The sequence below is a fragment of the Schistocerca nitens genome, chromosome 3 (assembly GCF_023898315.1).
Source record: "Schistocerca nitens isolate TAMUIC-IGC-003100 chromosome 3, iqSchNite1.1, whole genome shotgun sequence".
Taxonomy (NCBI): Eukaryota; Metazoa; Arthropoda; class Insecta; order Orthoptera; family Acrididae; genus Schistocerca; species Schistocerca nitens.
The window spans coordinates 297,653,627-297,672,813 of record NC_064616.1 but is presented as its reverse complement, the minus strand read 5'-3'; the positions used below and the strand labels follow the sequence as shown (position 1 = coordinate 297,672,813).

Below are 19,187 nucleotides of genomic sequence, written 5' to 3'. Positions count from 1 at the left end.
TATCAGCAGAATTCTTAAAGTTCTCCTCATTTGACAGATTCAATAAAGTGAAACCCACACAATGCATAACATACTTGGTTGAAGCAAGAAACAAAAGTTTTTAACTTCCAGAAGTCCACATGTTTGGTTCTGCACTATGCTCACACAAGTCGATTTGACCTGCAAATAAGAAGGAAGGAAGACCAGCTTTTAATATCTCGTCGAGATTGTGGTCACTAGGGATGGAACACAAGCTTGGGCTGCGGAAGGAAATCTACTGTATAATTTTCAAAAGAACCAATTCGGTATTTATCTTAATGAAAGTGATTTTTACTGCCAGCCTCTCTAAAGCCCTGTGTCTTACCACTGGGCCAGCTCGCTCACTACATACACGTAAGGTCTTGTGAAGAGTGAATGATGTACAATTTACAACATAAAAACTTACATCTTCAATTGTAATGTATTTTTAGTGGTAGGGTTCAACTCACTATGAAAGATTTAATTTTATGCATGAACTTTCTGTCTGCAAATGAGTCAGTTTTTGACTGGAACATTACGATTTAAATAACATAATGAATCTACACACTATACAGAACTAAATGTAGCCAAACCTCTTCTGCCTTCCATTCTTATTACATAATAAACAGCAAACCAAATGTCACATACTACTGTACATGACTCTCTTCATATTTTTATATCCAAGTGTAAATACTTGCCAGATACAAAAACTTAAAATATTATTGCTTTGCTGCAGTGTAACACAGAAACTACTATTCAAATAAAAACTGTTGAATAACTTCTGTAATTAGAATCACTATGTATTTTAACCTAATTTTTTTACATTTGTTACAAAATATTATTTCAATTTCTTGAAGGAACATTACATCTTTAGTACATTACAGCAAAATATTCACAATACCATACTGCCTCTCAACAGCACTTTCAATTGCTACAGTAACCTCAGATGACCTGAAGTGAAGCATGAAGCAAAGTGGCAGTTTTGTAGCTGAAGTAGGTTACTGAATATTCATTCCTTGCCATTAACAAGATTTTTGTCATGTCAATGTTCACTGAAGTTCACTCCAGATGCTTCACTGTAAAAAGACAAATCTTTCTATACAATTGTACAACTGCCCATAGTATACAAAAGAACAGAGTAGAAAAAATTTATTCTTTAAGAAATTGCTTTGAATTCCATCCATTTCACAGTAAATTGGTAACACTTTTGGTGAAGGCTAAATTAAAAGTAATAATTTTGTTAGAGATATTTCTGTTTTACACATGATTTGGAGAAATGAAATAATCCAACAACACTGTTCCTGTATGATGACGTAATGTTAAGAAAGATAACTGGGTCCAAAGTTGTCAGCAAGAATTAAAAACAGTACACATTTAAACCAAGTGAAATTATACAATCAAAAAACCAATTTTTGCCACTATTTGGTGGACCAACAATACATAATGTGTTTAACTTTTTATTTGGTACATATATATTTTTACCTTCACTTTCTTGCCATTGATACAATCCTTTCTTATTAATCCAAGATACAAGATTTGTTAAAAATTTCGTAACCTCGTCAGTATCATCTTCACATTGAAATAATAAAATTTTATTTAGCCAAGAAAGAGAATCTTGAAGAGTATAATAACACTCCCAAACATTTGTTGAATGAGAATAAAAAATATTATCTTCAGAACCAGAACACAATAAATTTTCTATACCATGTAAATCCAATTCATTTATGGTTTTTTTTTACAGTTCTAAACCCATATCGAAAAATCGTTTGAATTTAGGGTCAATCAAATTAATAAAATATGGATGAGCAGATGGTATTACATTGACTAAATTTTCTGGCGGTATGCAATTGTATGACATTAATATGGAAAGTACCTTTTTTGCCGTCGTTTCAGGGTTGCACCTTTGGTAGTCAGAGATAGGCTTGCGTTTTGTATGAGGCCATTTACGTGAACCATCTCTGGTGAGTTCTTGTTGCAACTGATCATTAATTCGAGGGTTTTCCCTTTCCAATACTGAGAGGGATCCCTCGATGAAACTGACCCATTGTACAATTTCAAACTCACCAGGCACTCTCTTATGGGTTCCTCTAATCCAACTTGTCCCCGACTTGGCCTTTTTTGCAGGAAGAAATATATGAGTATATTGAACCAGTCGAGGTCGGACATGGCTGTGATTGCTCGTCTTCGTCGGGGACATTTCTTAATTCTGGTGGCAATAAATGGGTCAACCCTAAATCTGCATCTACATCGTCTAGAGGAATACGTGCAATTGTGGACGAGGTGGATGTGGTCGTCGTCATGTTTCCATAGGATAATTTCTCCAGGGTAGACTGATGCGATAGAAGCAATTCGTCTACTAAATTCAAAGCTTCTACTGCATCATTTACTATTTCATTAATCATGGGAACATTTTCACTTCTATCAAATATATAACATTCTGGCAGTCTATATGAATTTAACATGAAATTGAATTTGGAATAACGGAATTCCAATAAAATATCTTCTCGTATAGTTTGTGGTAACTCCAATTGATAAACATCCAAGGCATTTTGAAGTCTTCCACAAACGGCAATTCGTGCAAGTTTGTACAAAGTGTCCATTATACAGAAACGTACTTACTGTTTCTGGCAGCTTGTCAGAGACAATAGACATTCTCGCAGTGGATTCAGAGGACATACTGTGAAGACAACAATTTCATGACCCTTATATACTGGATTGGTTGCTAAGCAATTTCAGTTATCAATACTCACATGTCTGTCACTCCAAAAAGACAACTTTTACATGCGCCAACCTTTTGCTGCCGTGGGTGCTTGCTCAGATAATTGTCCTTAAAGGACAAATTATCTCAGCGGACAGTGACGCCGCCATAGCGACCTTGGGGGGCCCCTTTTTTTTATCAGTTGCTGGGAAACCCTTCAAAAAAATCCAAAAATTTGGAACTTCAGAATACTACTTATTATCCAATAGAAACTAATAATTATGAAAAAAAGAGCTACATCTAGTTTACCTCATGCTCTCATAAAATTCCATAACTACATGAGTACTTTTTCTTGATGTGCTGAAACTATAGTATTAGAAGAGGACATGTCACACACATAATTACTACATAAAAGCCAATCCTTTCTCCAAGCCAAAACCATACATATACAGAGATAATTTGACTGGTACCCTTAGAGGGGAAAAAATGGATAAGTGTGAATAGGACTCACACAATAATGATTCCGTGTGAACTTAATTATGTATATGGACGACGACGACAGCTGTGTGTGACCAATGGCCTGATGCAAGTAGTTCTATTGTGGACCACTTTGGCAACATTTACGTCCCTAGTCTATCCCAGTTATTCCAATGGTGAAAGAGGACCTTTAGTTTAATGTGGAATCCGAACCACAGGTTGTTTTGGTTGAGAGGTGAAGGCAATGTTAGAATGGAGACAGAAAAATCCATAGTTCAACCGAGATTCGATCCCACGACCTCTTGTTTTCTAGGCAGACACTTTACTGCTACACCACAATGCTCAATATGTCTATAAATAACAGAGTAGAGTTTGCAACTATCACAATATGTGACATATATAGCCATATCTTATGCCTGCATTGACTTAAAAGCTTCAGTTACTTACAGTGCTAAGGGACCGTAGACTTAGCAGCTGATATAAATTTCAACATGATATCTCAAACTGTTCATCAGAAAATGGGGTCTTGACAGAGGAAGTGTTCCTACAAGGATTCTGTTTTTACTGAATGAGATATGGAACCCCAAAAACCTAACAAGTTATTCTATTATTAACTTACGTATCACATTGTGTGATATGATCCTTACGTGTGCCACCCAGAATTCCGAAACACCAACCCCTCAATAATCAAAGGAATTTAAAATTTTTGTTATATAATTTATTTTGCAAAGATACTGTAGAATACATGATGGACAGCACCTTTTCTCAGCTTTCATCACTCTTTGTGTCCAATTTGTGACAGTACTGAGGAAAAATTTACTGTTGTTGTGCTTCTATATAAACATCAATATTTCTTAGCTTACTTTCACAATTCCTATGAAACATACATGACCAAAGTGGCAAAATTGTTGCATAGCGTTCCTTAAACATTGATTCTTTGAATTTACCCAACAGCTGACACTTCCACCATGTAAGTTTAACCAACAACATTTTACAGGGACAATAATGCTTTTAAAGAGAGCTGCACATCAGCATACCAAGTAAAAGAAACATGCGATTCTTCATTTCCTTAAATCATCCAATGATGAAACTTTCCTGTAAATAACACTCCTATCAAACAATATGATATTTTGTGTGTATTTAGATGATTAGCAGTTCTATTACATTATCTTGGGCCACAACTGATTTGACTTTTGCTTCAGCTGAATGTCTGCTGTTCAGTACACTGTACTAGTTTCCTAGATTTCATTGGCCAAAAACTGTATGAACTGATAACATATCCGAGAACATATTAACTATGAGTATTTCAATTAACAATTGACAGTCCAGTAACGTAAAATGCTTATTGAGAAATGAAGAAGATGGTATACACCTGTCCACCTGGAATAGTTTTCTGAAGGATACTGTGTGTGAGAAAAGTGAGCTGTGTTCCACACTAAGTTTTCCTTGAGCCAGTGCTTAATTTTTTTTTTTTTTTTAGAGATACTTTCTTTCCTTCAGGCTTAAACGACAATCTACAAAGCAATCTCAAATCTTATAAAGCATCGCACATGCAAAACTCAGCTTGCCCTTCTCTCATGATCTCCTGCAAACTATGGATGAAGGGCAACAGGTAGAGTCCATATTCCTAGATTTTTGTAAAGCATTTGACATGGTGTCACACTCCCAACTGTTAACAAAGGTACAAGCTTACAGAATGGGTTCCCAGAAATGCAAGTGGCTCAAAGACTTCTTAAGTAAAAGAACCCAGAACATTGTCCTCAAAGGCAAGTGTTCATCAGATGCAAGTGCCCCAGGGAACTGTGACAGGAACGCTCTTATTTCCTATATACATAGGTGATCTGGTGGACAGAGTAAACAGCAGACTGCAGCTGTTTGCTGACAATGCTGTGGCACATGGGAAGGTGTCTTCAGTGAGTGACTGTAGGAGGATTTAAGATAACTTGGGCAAAATCTGTAGTTGGTGTGATGAATGGCAGCTTGCTCTAAATGTAGAAAAATGTAAGTTAATGCAGATGAGTAGGAAAAACAAACCAGTAATGTTAAGAGACAGCACTAGTAGTGCCCTGCTTGAAACATTATCATTTAAAAATCTGTGTGTAACACTGAAAATTGATATGAAATGGAACCAGCATGTAAGGATTGTAGTAGGGAAGACAAATGGTCTACTTCGGTTTATTGGTAGAATTTTACGTAAGTGTAGTTTATATGTAAGAGAGATTGGATACAGGATACTAATGCAACTTGTTGAGTAGTATTAGAGTGAAACTTCCTGGCAGATTAAAACTGTGTGCCCGACCGAGACTAACTCGGGACCTTTGCCTTTCGCGGGCAAGTGTTCTACCATCTGAGCTACCGAAGCACGACTCACGCCCGGTCCTCACAGCTTCACTTCTGCCAGTATCTCGTCTCCTACCTTAGAGTGTTTTGGATCCACACCTCGTCAGATTAAAAGAAGACATCCAAGCAATTAAGAGGGAGGGCAGGCAGCAAGATTCATTACCAGTAGGTTCAAATAACACTTAAGTATTACGGAGATACTTCAGGAGCTCAAATGGGAATCACTGGAGAGAAGCTGATGTTCTTGTTGATGAGCTCTATTGAGAAAATTTAGAAAACCAGCATTTGAGACTAATTGCAGGATGATTCCACTGCTACTAATATACATTTCACACATGGAAGGTAAGATTACAGAGATTAGGGTTCATGCAGAGGCATGTAAGTAGTCATTTTTCCCTTGCTTTACCTGCAAGTGGAATGAAAAAGGAAATGACTGGTAGTGATACAGGGTTCTCTCAGCCACGCACCATACAGTGGCTTGTGAAATACCGATGTAGATTTAACAATCTTCTGATGTAGGAATGTACATTTAATTGTTGAATTTAAAACTTTAATTCTGAAGTCATCAATTTCAGCAACAGATTCATGTATGAGACTAAACAGGAAGTTTCATTACATTGACTGACTTCACCTAAGACAGAAGGCTCAAAGATTTTATGATGCATCCTTTACCAAGACATTATAATAAAAGTAACTGTAGCCCTCATGTTTCACAGATTTTACAGGTAGGTGCATGAACTGCCATTAAGATGTATTCTGTTTCCAAGAACGACAGCACTAATTTCCATTTTCAAAATATTCTGCATGTGGTAACATTAAACCAGTGTACATCAATTTAAAACATTATACAAATATGTAACTGACTAAGTTTTTAGAATTAACCACAACTCTCTTATATTTAACTGTATCCAATGGGAAGTACACTTGATGGAACTAAAATTACCCGAAGACAGAATTTATCGTCAAGAGTCAGAATTCCAAGTTCTGGCAATATACATATTTAGAAGTAGCAAAAACTACACCTAGCTTTTGAAGTTGTTAGTTCCTAAATGAGGGAGGATGAAGAAGAATTCATCTCGTGCTCAGAACAGGTTCCAAGTGGCCTCCTCCTTATCAACCTTCAGCAACCCAACACTTTTTCCTACCTCACGAACTAACCATGAAGTACCAAAAGCTACATTAGTCTTTTTTATTTTTTTTAAGTTGTCTATCAGTTCTTTTACAATTGCAGTATTATGGAAAGGAAATGCTGAGTCGCAGACGGGCAACAGGCATAACAAATAGAGCTTTTGTGTGTGTGTGTGTGTGTGTGTGTGTGTGTGTGTGTGTGTGTGTGTGTGTGTTTTCTAATTCAGAAGAAGGCTTATTGATCAATAGCTTACATGTTTAGAAATCTTTTTGTTGTGCCCATCTGTAAAGCAACAACTCAACATTTCCACTATATGGTGAGTAGGAATCTTTCCTTTTCATAACACTGTCATTATCCCAACCTGGATTTTTAATTTTGACCTAGTTCTTTTACAATTGTCAGACTTCAAGAAAAGGTTCCAAATTCACCACATAAGTAGAATGTTTAATTGCTCTATTAAACACAAAATATCTCCCAGCTATTTTGCTAAACTTTTTCTTATGTTATAATAATCACTACAACATACTAACCAAAATGGAAAGTGTTACCTCATGAACATTGACTGAACATTACCAAACTGATCCTCTAATATTTACTTGTCTGCGGGATACATTGATTATCATTTCATCCTTTACAAGCATTCTTTCAATGCAGAAAAAAATTCATTCCTACATATGAATAATGGTGTTAATATCTGATGGCTATTGGGTGCGTGTAACATTTATGAAGCTTTCTCATGTGGAAATCTCAATATGTCTCACCCAAAGGATGTGCAAATTCAGCAGGTTGCCATCTTTCAGTCTTTGGGAAAGTAGAATCATTGACATGAGTGACATGGGAGCTCCATCATGATACATCACACAGACAATTAGTTGTAGTGTGATGATTTCATAATGAGTCATGCTGAGATTGTCTCAGGATGTGTGTGGCAAGAGTAGGCACAGTTCCTTCCAGACGGACCACACCATGAGAAAATGATAGGATTGTATGACTGGCTCTGATGAACTGATAGATGCCAACAGCTGAAATACAGGCAGCGGTTACAGGAAGAGTGTCATTACAAACCGTGGGGAAACAGATTACTGGCAGCTGGGTTGAGATATTGAGTTGTCGTATGTCATTTACTGCACAGTCCACAGACAGCAGATAACTTGCATGGAGTGGGCCAAAGTCAACTTGGACATTGAGTGGCATTCTGTGGTGTTCGGCTGTGTGTCTCCCATCTGTCTGTGGTGGTCAAATCACTGTAAATGTGTCTGTAGACCCAATGGAAGGCCACAGGAAGCAGCAATTCTGGAGATGCATTACTCTCCAGGAATCATGGTGTGAGAAGCTACTGGCTATGGCAACTATTATACAACTTTATTACAAACTTAGTAATCAATGAAGGGAAGCCAAGTGTTCCCCAGTATGTGGCATGAATGGTAAATCTGTTGTCGTACCCTTCATGACCAAGGTTCCAATAAGCATACTCCAACAGCATAATGCAAGACCCTACATTCCAGTTTACACCAACAACACATGTAGGTATCCTTGGTGATTGACTGTTTCCCCAATTTATCGTCCACAGTGCATGTCTGGAATGACTTTTACCATCCTACCAGTCTCCAGTCTTCATGAACTAACACAGCATGTCTTTCAAGAATGGGAAGAAATACCTCAATATAGCATTTGGAAGCACACGCCCTTTCCACTGCACAGAGAGACATATGTGTGACAAGTTCACGTCAAGCAGAGCAACTATTCACTGTGCTTTAGTAGATACTATGTAGACATCCTTGGCTGCTGCACCCATGAATCATCACCCCAAATTCCCGCATGCCAAGGCCCTTTCTAATGGGTACGCATCTGGCGAACATTGAGTTTCTGAGCACCACCAGTCTTTGGGGCTGCTTCAACAACCACCCTGCAGTGTGATAATGGAACATCGTACAGCGAGGTGACAGAAGTTTGTGAGATAGCAATATGCACACATACAGATGGCAGTAGTATTGTGTCCACAATGCATGAAAGGGCACTGAACTGGTGGAGCTGTCATTTGTACACAGGTGATTCATGTGAAAAGGTTTTCGATGTGATTATGGCCAAAAGATATGAATTAGAATTTGAACATGGAATGGTGGTTTGAGTTAGACATATGGGACAGACCATTTCAGAAATCTTTTCCTGGGTTTGTGGCCGCATTGTCAATATATATAAACTACCGACATTTCGGTCCCTGTTGCAAGCGACCTCCTTCTGGGTGTTTTCGCTTACTGTCGAATGGTGTATCTATGGGCTTCCCTCTCTCACTTATTGCAGCAGCCACCTTCATGGAAGCTTTTGAAGAAACAGCTCTCCAGTCTTGCACCATTACACCCAGAATGTTGGCTCCGATATGTTGATACTTTCATTGTCTGGCCACACAGAGAGGAAGAGCTACGAAACTTCCACCAACACCTCAACCAGCAGCACAGCAGAATCCAATTCACTATGGAGATGGAAAAGAATAGGGTGCTACCTTTCCTCAACGTGGGAGTTTACATAAAGCCTGATGGTAAACTGGGCCATAGAGTATATAGGAAGCCAATGAGTACTGACAGTTACCTGCATGCCTCCTCCCATCATCATACTACGCAGAATAAATGCACCTTGGACACTTTAACCACGAAGTCTCACAGGATCAGCGATGAGGAACATCTAAAGGGATATTCTGAAAGGTGTTACCAAATATATACAAAAGTCCTTTTTTTTTGTGCCAATGTTTATGGAATAAAAGTAATAGATAAAACTATGGCAACAAAGAATGAAGGCAATAGAGGAGAGCAAAAGGAAGCACAAAAACATTGCTCTGTTACCATATGTTCACGGCGTCCCTGAACAGGTGGGCAAAATTCTTCGCTGAGCACACATCAAACCAATTTTCCGAAGCAGCAATAGAATTTTTTGCACAACAGATACAGTTAACAAACTACATGCTGCTGGAGTTTACAAAATCCGGTGCAAAATGTGGATTAGTGTACATAGGTGAGATGGAGCAACCAATCAGCACACGGATATTTTAACATAAAAGACATATCCGACAGACAGCACACCAAGTCAGTGGTGGCAGAACACCAGGATGAGTGCGGCAAACTGATTGATTTTGGTGAAGCTCGCGTACTGGTGAAACAGTCTCTTACTATTAGAAGGAAGATTAGAGAGGCAATAGCTAAGTGACTGGCCAACATGAACAGAGAAGACGGCTACCAACTTCCAACATCTTGGCTGCCAGCAATAACAGAACTACGGGACGATAGCTCAAGTGAAGCAACACATACAGGCGTGCGGGAGACCACAGTGGCCGCAGGTACACAGAGTACTGGTGAGCCTCAGCCGGCGCTAGCAAGCAGGAAAACAACACCACATAAAAACTGCCACCTGGTTTTCCATTCGCTGATTTCCACCAATCACAAGTGGTAATGCAAACACCAATCAAAATGTCTGGTTTCCACGAATGAAAACAAATAATAAAAATGCCAATAAAGACTTCTAACATCCCTTCCCTTCATCCTAAACAGCTTATCAGGATTTGATAACAGCCATGTCTGCAGGTACATAAGAAACAAAGTTTTCTCGTTCAGCAGTATGCAGAAACACCCTGAAGGAGGTCGCTTGCAACAGGGACCGAAACATCGGTAGTTTATATATATATAGACAATGCAGTCACAAACCCAGAAAAATGTTACTGAATGTGACAATGGCCGTGAAAGCCTACGTTCATATTTATATTTCAGAAATTGTTAGAGAATTCAATATTCCGAGATCAACAGTGTCAAGAGTGTGCGGTGTTACCTCTCATCACACAGACAACACAGTGGCTGACAGCCTTCACTTAACGACTGAGAGCAGTGGCACTTGTCTAGAGGTGTCAGTGCTAACAGACAAGCAACGTTGCATCAAATAACGACAGAAATCAATGTGGGATGTATGACGAATGAATCTGTTAGAACAGCGCAGCGAAATATGATGTTAATGGGCTATGGCAGCCGACCACTGATGTGAGTACCTTTGCTAACAGCACGATACTGACTGAAGTGCCTCTCCTGGACTTGAGACCATATCAGCTGGACACTAGATGACTGGAATACCGGTGCCTGGTCAGATCGCTTTTGATTTCAGTTGGTCAGAGCCGATGGTAGGGTTTAAACATGACACAAACACCATGAAACCTTGGATCCAAGTCATTAACAAGGCACTATGCAAGCTGGTGGTGGCTCCATAATGGTGTGGACTGTGTTTACGTGGAAGGGACTGGGTCCTCCAGAAGTATGACTACTTTGAGACCAATTACAGTCATTCATGTTCCTTAATTATGGAATTTTTATGGATGGCAAAGCACCATGTCTTCAGGCCACAACTGTTTATGATTGGTTTGAAGAACATTTTAGATAGTTCTAGTGAACTGTTTGGCCACCCATATCACCCAACATAATCCGATCAGATGTTTATGGGACAATTGAGAGGTCAGTTCATGCACAAAGTCCTGCACCAGCAACACTTACGCAATTATGGATGACTATAGAGGCAATATTTCTGCAGGGGACTTCCAATGACATGTTGAGTTCATGACACAGAGTTGTTGCACCATGCCGAATGAAAGGAGGTCTGACACGATATTATGAAGTAACCCATCGCTTCTGTCACTTCAGTGTGTCGCAGGGAGCAAGGGATATTCTGAAAGGTGTTACCAAATATATACAAAAGTCATTGGAATATATAATTTTCACTCATATCAGGGTGCAGCGTGCATTACTTCATGCTGTTTAAAGTCATGCATGTGCCTTGCATGTGTGTCACGAGACCAGTTGCTCAAGGCAGTTGTCTACTAATGCAGTAAGTATTATTTAGCAACACATTGTAAAATGTTGGCTGCCAGTTCCTCTTCCCCAAGTAATTTCAGAGAGTGGTCCATTTTATCCTGCTGGACCTTTTATAGTTGCTCGTTTGCTTCAAATACACCATCCCCTGTGTACCTTCCCAATTAATGTTCCACATGTTTAACATTTCTGTATATTTTAATTATGGTCTCAAACTGTGCTCAAGTATTACGTGAGGGCTGTTACTTTCTTGAGTAATGGGGTGTTCTGGGTCTTTTCTGCAAACATAGGTGCTGTTAAAATTTATTTTCTGGCTATCAGCATTTCACACCTGATATTTTTTTATAACATGTAGTTTGTGAATCAGTGTCATTTCATCTGAGGATATCCAAGTTTTGATTAATGTCAAAAACAGAACCACATGAATTTCAGATGCACTCTGCCACCAAAATTACTTATCACTGTATGTCGTGCACCTAACCTACCAGAAACAAATGTCAGTCCTCCATAAGATGCTGAAATCAACAACTGTGCTGAGTTTCCCCCTACATCTTGTGACCTACGAAAGAATAAAAAAATAGCCTCAGATCACAAGCAATAGACATTATTTGCACCAACATTTGTAATGATCTATACCTGACAAGCCATGTCCTTGATTGCTCTCATTATGACATATCCAACAAGTGGACAATTCCACCCAGAATGCACACAGAATTCACAATTAATTATTTTGCTCTCTTAACATTAATTTCTTAATAGGTATCACCAGTCAACTAAACTATCATCTATCAACAAACAGTACCTTCTTTCCCTTCATCCGGACTTCAAAGGTGACAACTGCTCAATGAGAGGTATTATCCTGCTAGTTCTCTCCTTATCATCAGTGGGAGACAATGTCTCAAATGTATCCGTTTGGAGTACAGAGCTACCGTTTTGACCATTTCTCACAGAGCTTTTCCCGAGAGGCAACTACAGATCTATGCAAAGACTCAAGAAACCCTGAGGTGTCTTGAGTGCCAGATCATGGTTCTCTATTGACCAAACTGGCAACAGAAGGAACAACACAAGGCCTCCGATGCATTCACAACAGGCAATGGCCCTGTGACTTTTTCCCTAATACAATGCACAGAAGTCATTCAAAGCTCGCTGACAGTCACCAACTGAGTTACCACCTGTTCACTGACTGCATCTCATCAATAAAGTTTCTACAATCCTGAGCCATATCTATTGATGAAAGGGAAATACTTTAGCTAGATTTACAAGTCAAAAAGCAAGCAACTATAAATCACATGATCTACTGCACCAAAAACAATGGTCACAAAAAGTCAACTGCATGTAGCTCTGCTGCCATGCTACTTTTGGAGTAGATTTTTGTAAGGAGGTAAAGTGTTATGTACTAAATAGTCTATCCCACAGATACAAAATACCTCTAGTCATATAATGCAGATCTTCATGTACACTTTATCCTTGGTACAATGTCTAAGTGACAATACTGGGCATAAACAAAATCTGCAGGATTGGATTGGATTGTTTGGGGGAAGAGCCCAAACAGCAAGGTTATTGGTCTCAGCGGATTAGGGAAGGACGCGGAAGGAAGTAGGCCGTGCCCTTTCGAAGGAACCATCCCGGCATTTGCCTGGCGTGATTTAGGGAAATCACGGAAAACCTAAATCAGGATGGCCGGACGCGGGATTGAACCGTCGTCCTCCCGAATGCGGACCAGTGTGCTAACCACTGCGCTACCTCACTCGGTGAAATCTGCAGGAGAATCCATATTGTGTACCCAGTAAAAACCTGCTACCAACTATTCATAATTTATCTGCACACACTGCAAATCGAAATTTAGAGTACCGAGGATTCAATAGTAGCTTTGACCTAGATCATCTTTAGTCAATTCATATTACGGGTTATGAAGAGTATTAACAATTGTGGAAGGAATCCATAGTTTCCAAGCGATTCTGAAAATTAATAAGGTATGTTACTCAAAAGTTATTCAAGTCAGTGTAATCCATAAGAAAAGAGACCTTAAGTTATGAGTCATCAATAATGTTTAATTTTTACTGGTCACTTCAGTAAGAGCGATACACCGAACATAATTTACAAAAATTAAGAGAAATTTAAGCGTACCAATTGATAAGATCTACGACTATCTGTACCAACTAATAAATACCAGTACTTTATACAAAATAATTAAAAAGTCATACTGGGATATGGGGGATGGGCGAGGTGGGGAGGGGGGAGGTAGAATGAATGAATGAATGAATGAATGAATGAAATATTCTGTTCAGACATATGCAGATATGCACAGATACCCCATGGATATTGCATAAATCAGCATGGTATTGTCAAGGAACATTGCGAGCAAAGTTTGAAGAGACAGTATTTGTGACTGGATATGAAAATTCTGTTTCTACTATGCCTTTCACATATAGATCAATGGTGAAGACAAGTGCTCTAATCACTTATGTAAGTGATTTATAAGCAGGCATGAAATGGAACCATAAACACATATGATGGCCTTGTACTAATTTCTTTATGAAATCTGTGTGTACCACAGGATGCAGTCTTTATTTAAGATGAATGTCATTACCTGCTGCATTACATCCTTCTTCAAAAGCTTGTCAACAGATAACAGTTCCATTCTCCAATTTTTGTGTGCAGGCCCTGTAAAAATAGTTTCCTTTGAATACATACATATTGCAAAAAGTTTACTCTTAAATCCTATTCAGAACTTGTGACTTGTTTGTCACAACAACATTTTTAATAGCCTCACTTTTTATTTTCAGTTACAGTTATTTCAGTCTTCCAGTCCTAGCACCAGGTTTTCTCCATGTTGGTATTAATCAGAAATGCACTAATTGGAAGAGTTTCACGATGTAAACAGTCTCAAAACACATTCAAGCAAATGACACAGCACCATTTTATTTTTCCAGTGACTTTGTGACATTACATTTCAGGGTTACTCAAAAAGCTCTAATAGTCTTAGTGCTTGTCTATGAAATGCACCAATATAAATTAGGTCAATCACTAGTGTTCAATCTCATTTTCAAACACTTATTGAGATTTCATTGGCACAAAATTTCATTGAAGCCTAATAAACATGCCACAAAAGAAATCCAGTTATGATTAAAATAGTGATTTTTCACATAACAGAAAAGCTGCCTGGCACTGAGTACAAGACAGTAACAACAGAGCCTCTTTAAACAGTCATGGTGGAGCATTTATTGAGCATGAAGCACAAATAATTTTAGAAACAAACTTTCATTTCAACACACTAATACAGAAGTCCCACTTCAGCTTCCACAATCAGCTACAATGGATATCTGAGACAAGATTCTATTTTCTTGCCACATAAAATCTGCGAAAAATCTCAAGCTTTCGATAATCACCTCAACTGTCTTACCTAGGAACTGTAGTTGTTGCTCCTGATGAAGAAGATAGATGCGATCATCCAAAGCTTAAGGTTTTACGCAGATATGGTGCACCAAGAAACGATAGAATGTTTTATACAAGAATGTAATTCTGAGGAATTTCATTCTCATAGTTCCTACTGCACTTACACCTGGATCAAATCAACAAAGTTACTTGACAAAGCCATGGTTGGTTGGTTGTTTTGGGGAAGAGACCAAACAGCGAGGTCATCGGTCTCATCGGATTAGGGAAGGATGCGGAAGGAAGTCGGCCGTGCCCTTTCAAAGGAACCATCCCGGTATTTGCCTGGAGAGATTTAGGGAAATCACGGAAAACCTAAATTAGGATGGTCGGACGCGGGATTGAACCGTCGTCCTCCCGAATGCGAGTCCAGTGTGCTAACCACTGCGCCACCTCGCTCGGTGAAGCCATGCTGTTGGATACACAATACCTGTGTGCACAGTATGCTTGTGACAAACATATGTAAGATTCAGAACTAAAAATGTTCATACATTCCCTTTAACGTGTGGAAGGGAGGTTGCTCTGTACCAAGTAGTTTTTGTCATTTTTCTGCTCACTTCAGCTACTAACTTCAGACATTCTGGTATGTAAAATAAAAAACAAAAAAGGAAACCGCACAGATAAACTAAGTGCACGTGCCGTCCCACCCACTAACACATATCAAAACAGTTGCGTTAGCAGCTGAAATTGTCACAGACAGCTGGCTGTGGTGACCAGGACTTAATGAAACAGAGCAACATGATAATGGTGAATAGAAGGTGCAACCAAACTTGTTCTTTGGTTGACTGTTTATATGATGCCTGTCCTGTAAACAATGTTCTGTTGATCAGTGGATATGTACTGTTACTCCATCCATTTACCAGAAATACTAATACAAAACTGATTATTTTGATATGAGTTTTGTAGATACACAAGAGACAGAAAATTGTAAAGAATAATTTCAGATTTAAAGATTTGTGGAAGAAAAATATGATTGGCACAAAACTATCACAGTCACACTTATCTCAGTGACAAGTGTTATATATATAAAATTTAAATTGATAAACTGTAATACCTCATATCACAAAATTTGTCTTTCAAACAGTCTGCCAGCAAAAGTTTATTCAAATTTGGAGAAGTATTCTAAGGAGGTTGCTTTTGAATCTTAAACTGTTAATAAAATAAGAGGTCTGCTGATTTCAAATTTGTCAATACGTCACACGAGAATTATCCAGTTGAAACTTGCCATCACTGGTAAAAACAAGGATAAAGTACACAATGTTACTGGACAATCAATATTTAAATGTATATAAATAACTGACAATAGTTGTATCAAAGAATATGGTACGAATGAGAAAGCTGTATGCAAGATGGGTGCCTTATTAGATGGATGCTGAACAGCAGCAAATGCGAAAATTAACTTATCTGCAGTGTTTATAACCTTTTAAAAAGAATTTAACATGTTTTTTAATTGATTTATTCATTTTATTTTTTTGCACCAGTTTGTTATGGTATATGAGATGCTTGTCCTCCACTTTTACCCAGAAATGCACCAAAAACGGCAAAGCTGATTTCATCTGTTGGAAAGGCTATATGGACTATGTTTTCTGAGACGAGAGGATAAAGCAAGAATTTGCACTAACTAAAATTTTATGGTATTACTGAATTAAAATAAATACATGGAAAGAACCCTGGACTGAAAATAAATAAAATATCTGATCAGGACAATCCACCTGCTCACAAAATCATGTTAGCAACAAGAAAAAAAGAAAGAGTAAACACTCTTGACCTGAGTACACACACTTCTGCCTATTTGCAGCTGGAAACCATTTTCAGTCCAATGAGATTACGGCAATCTTATAAATCCTGCAAGATAACACATTAGGATGGAAAATATTTACTAAAAACTGAACAAAGTATATTGACTCAAAAGGGAGTTACATGAAAAGAACAGAATCATTTTGACCTAAATGAGACAGTCTTTCATTATCAGGTCCCCAGCATTTCACCTCACTCTCACATTAAGTTAAATCAAATCATGACTTTGGTTTCAACCGTAGGATAAACATGATCGTTTAAGAATATTCAGTAATAATGAATTATGCATCATCTGAAGACAATTAGGAGACAGGTGGTAGAAGCTGTATTGGACCTGCATATAACATTAGGCATGTGATGGCATCTATGTCTATATCTCTGCCTGGCACAAAGATGCTCTTCAAAAACTGTGACTGCTGAACAATGTTTGGAAATCAAGTGTTCACGCAAATAGGTTTCTAAGTTTCTGTGTTGTCACTGATGGGCTATTATTTGAAGTCTCAGTATTTATATGTGAACAAAGATAACAGTTAAATTTTACTTTTAAATTATCCCTAAGGTGCTGTTATCATTATCACAATGACTACATTAGTTTTTACCTCAGTACTACAATGAGTGGCATTTGTTTTAGTTACAACACTCTTCATTGTAACTGGATTGCCTCACCTGCAACAAAATGATAATTTCACAGGATAAACTAAAATGAAATAACTGTCTCTATTGTGTGAAAACTTTTGGAATAACACTTATAGCATTTTGTCCAAGCTATATTTGTGTGAATATTTGTCGTGTGCATTCACGTGATAAATTTTATTTTATGTCTTCTTCTAATATGGATAGTATTCATATATATTTCAGTTTATGTTGAACTAGTGGAATTAAACAACTCCAGTGGCAGATGATGCACGAGAGGCATTTTACATTACATTGTAATTCACTGTTAAAGTTCCGAGAGCATATGTTCCCAGAAGCGTCAACATAAAATTTTCCTTCCTCCTATATATATTTTGAGAAAAGATCCTGAAGATATCGAGTCCACATGGAAGATTACCAGTAAGCTTTCTTCCCAAGAAGTATTCATGGGTGCAACAGGAAATGACACTGATACACAAAGTACCCCCAGCCACAAACTACAATATGGCTTGCGGAATACAAATGTAGATATAGAACATACTATTACAGGCTGCACGTACATTAATAATACCAAATTTAAAATTAGGTGGAATTAAAAATCTTCTCCGTAAGAATCACCATGGGTTCCAGAAACATGTGAAACATAGCTTGCTCTGTCCATCTACGACCCAGGTGGCAGTACGTACTGGTGCACAGGTAGACGACATGTTTCTCCATTCCTGCAAGGCATTTGATACTGTTGTGCATTGTAGACCAACTATGTGATTCGATTGAAGAGTTTCTACCAAACTGAGCACACCATATTCAATGCAGATTGGTTGAATATCTCTGTGATGCTGCCATGTTTACTAAATTAATCTGAGATGAAGCACATTTCAAAAAAATGGTTCAAATGGCTCTGAGCACTATGGGACTTAACTGCTATGGTCATCAGTCCCCTAGAACTTAGAACTACTTAAACCTAACTAACCTAAGGACAGCACACAACACCCAGCCATCACGAGGCAGAGAAAATCCCTGACCCCGCCGGGAATCGAACCCGGGAACCCGGGCGTGGGAAGCGAGAACGCTACCGCACGACCACGAGATGCGGGCATGAAGCACATTTCTTTTTTTTGTAAACTCAGTATTTCCTTTATCAAACCTGTCTGGTATGGATCAAATAATGGTTAGCAATATTACAATATTGTTAAACGAGGGTTTTTTTTAAGCTACCTCCTTTGTTGATGGACTAACTTTTCCCAAGGTATTCTTCCGATGAATCTGTGTGGCATCTGTCTAACCTGCGATTAGTTTTATGTGATTGCTCCATATCCGTACTCCTATACATTTTGTGAATGTGACTGCTTCCAGTGATTGTTTTGCAATCATGTAATCATACAATAATATGGGCCATTCTGCGTTTTTTACACAATACATTACATTTGTTTATTTTGAGCATAAATTGCCACTCCCTGCACCAATGTCAGTCCTCTGTAGGTCTTCCTGCATTTCACTACAAGTGTCTACCATCGTGACTTCTCTCTGTACAAGAGCATCATTTGTGACAAGCCTCACGGAACTTCCCACATTGTCTCTTCTAGCTCCGACATTTGCTAGTAACTTCTTGCTCAAGATCTTGGTGTAGCAAAGAAGAGTACCATAAAATTGGGTGAATATAAACAACCAGTAATCGCCACTTCTTTAATGAATATAACTCCCATGTATGAAACATCTTCAAACTTCTCATTACTTTACAAAATAGTTGATATATTAAATATCTAAGGTTAAGCATGTAATTAAGAAAAAGTTCAGAAACCACTTGAGATCAAGCTTAAAGTTTGTTTGAAGTCACCACGTGCTCTCA

At 38.3% G+C, this 19,187-nt stretch overlaps 1 long non-coding RNA gene across 1 annotated transcript in view; it reads right to left on the bottom strand.

Moving 5' to 3' along the window:
* Positions 1-287: 287 nt before the first annotated feature.
* LOC126248275 (uncharacterized) overlaps positions 288-19,187 on the bottom strand; it is an 81,963-nt gene continuing 63,063 nt past the window's right edge. Inside the window, exons 3-4 of the long non-coding RNA XR_007545452.1 lie at positions 14,070-14,143; positions 288-1,073 (exon numbers count right to left, since the gene is read on the bottom strand). This is a non-coding gene — a long non-coding RNA (uncharacterized LOC126248275). The remainder of the gene's footprint in view (positions 1,074-14,069; positions 14,144-19,187) is intronic.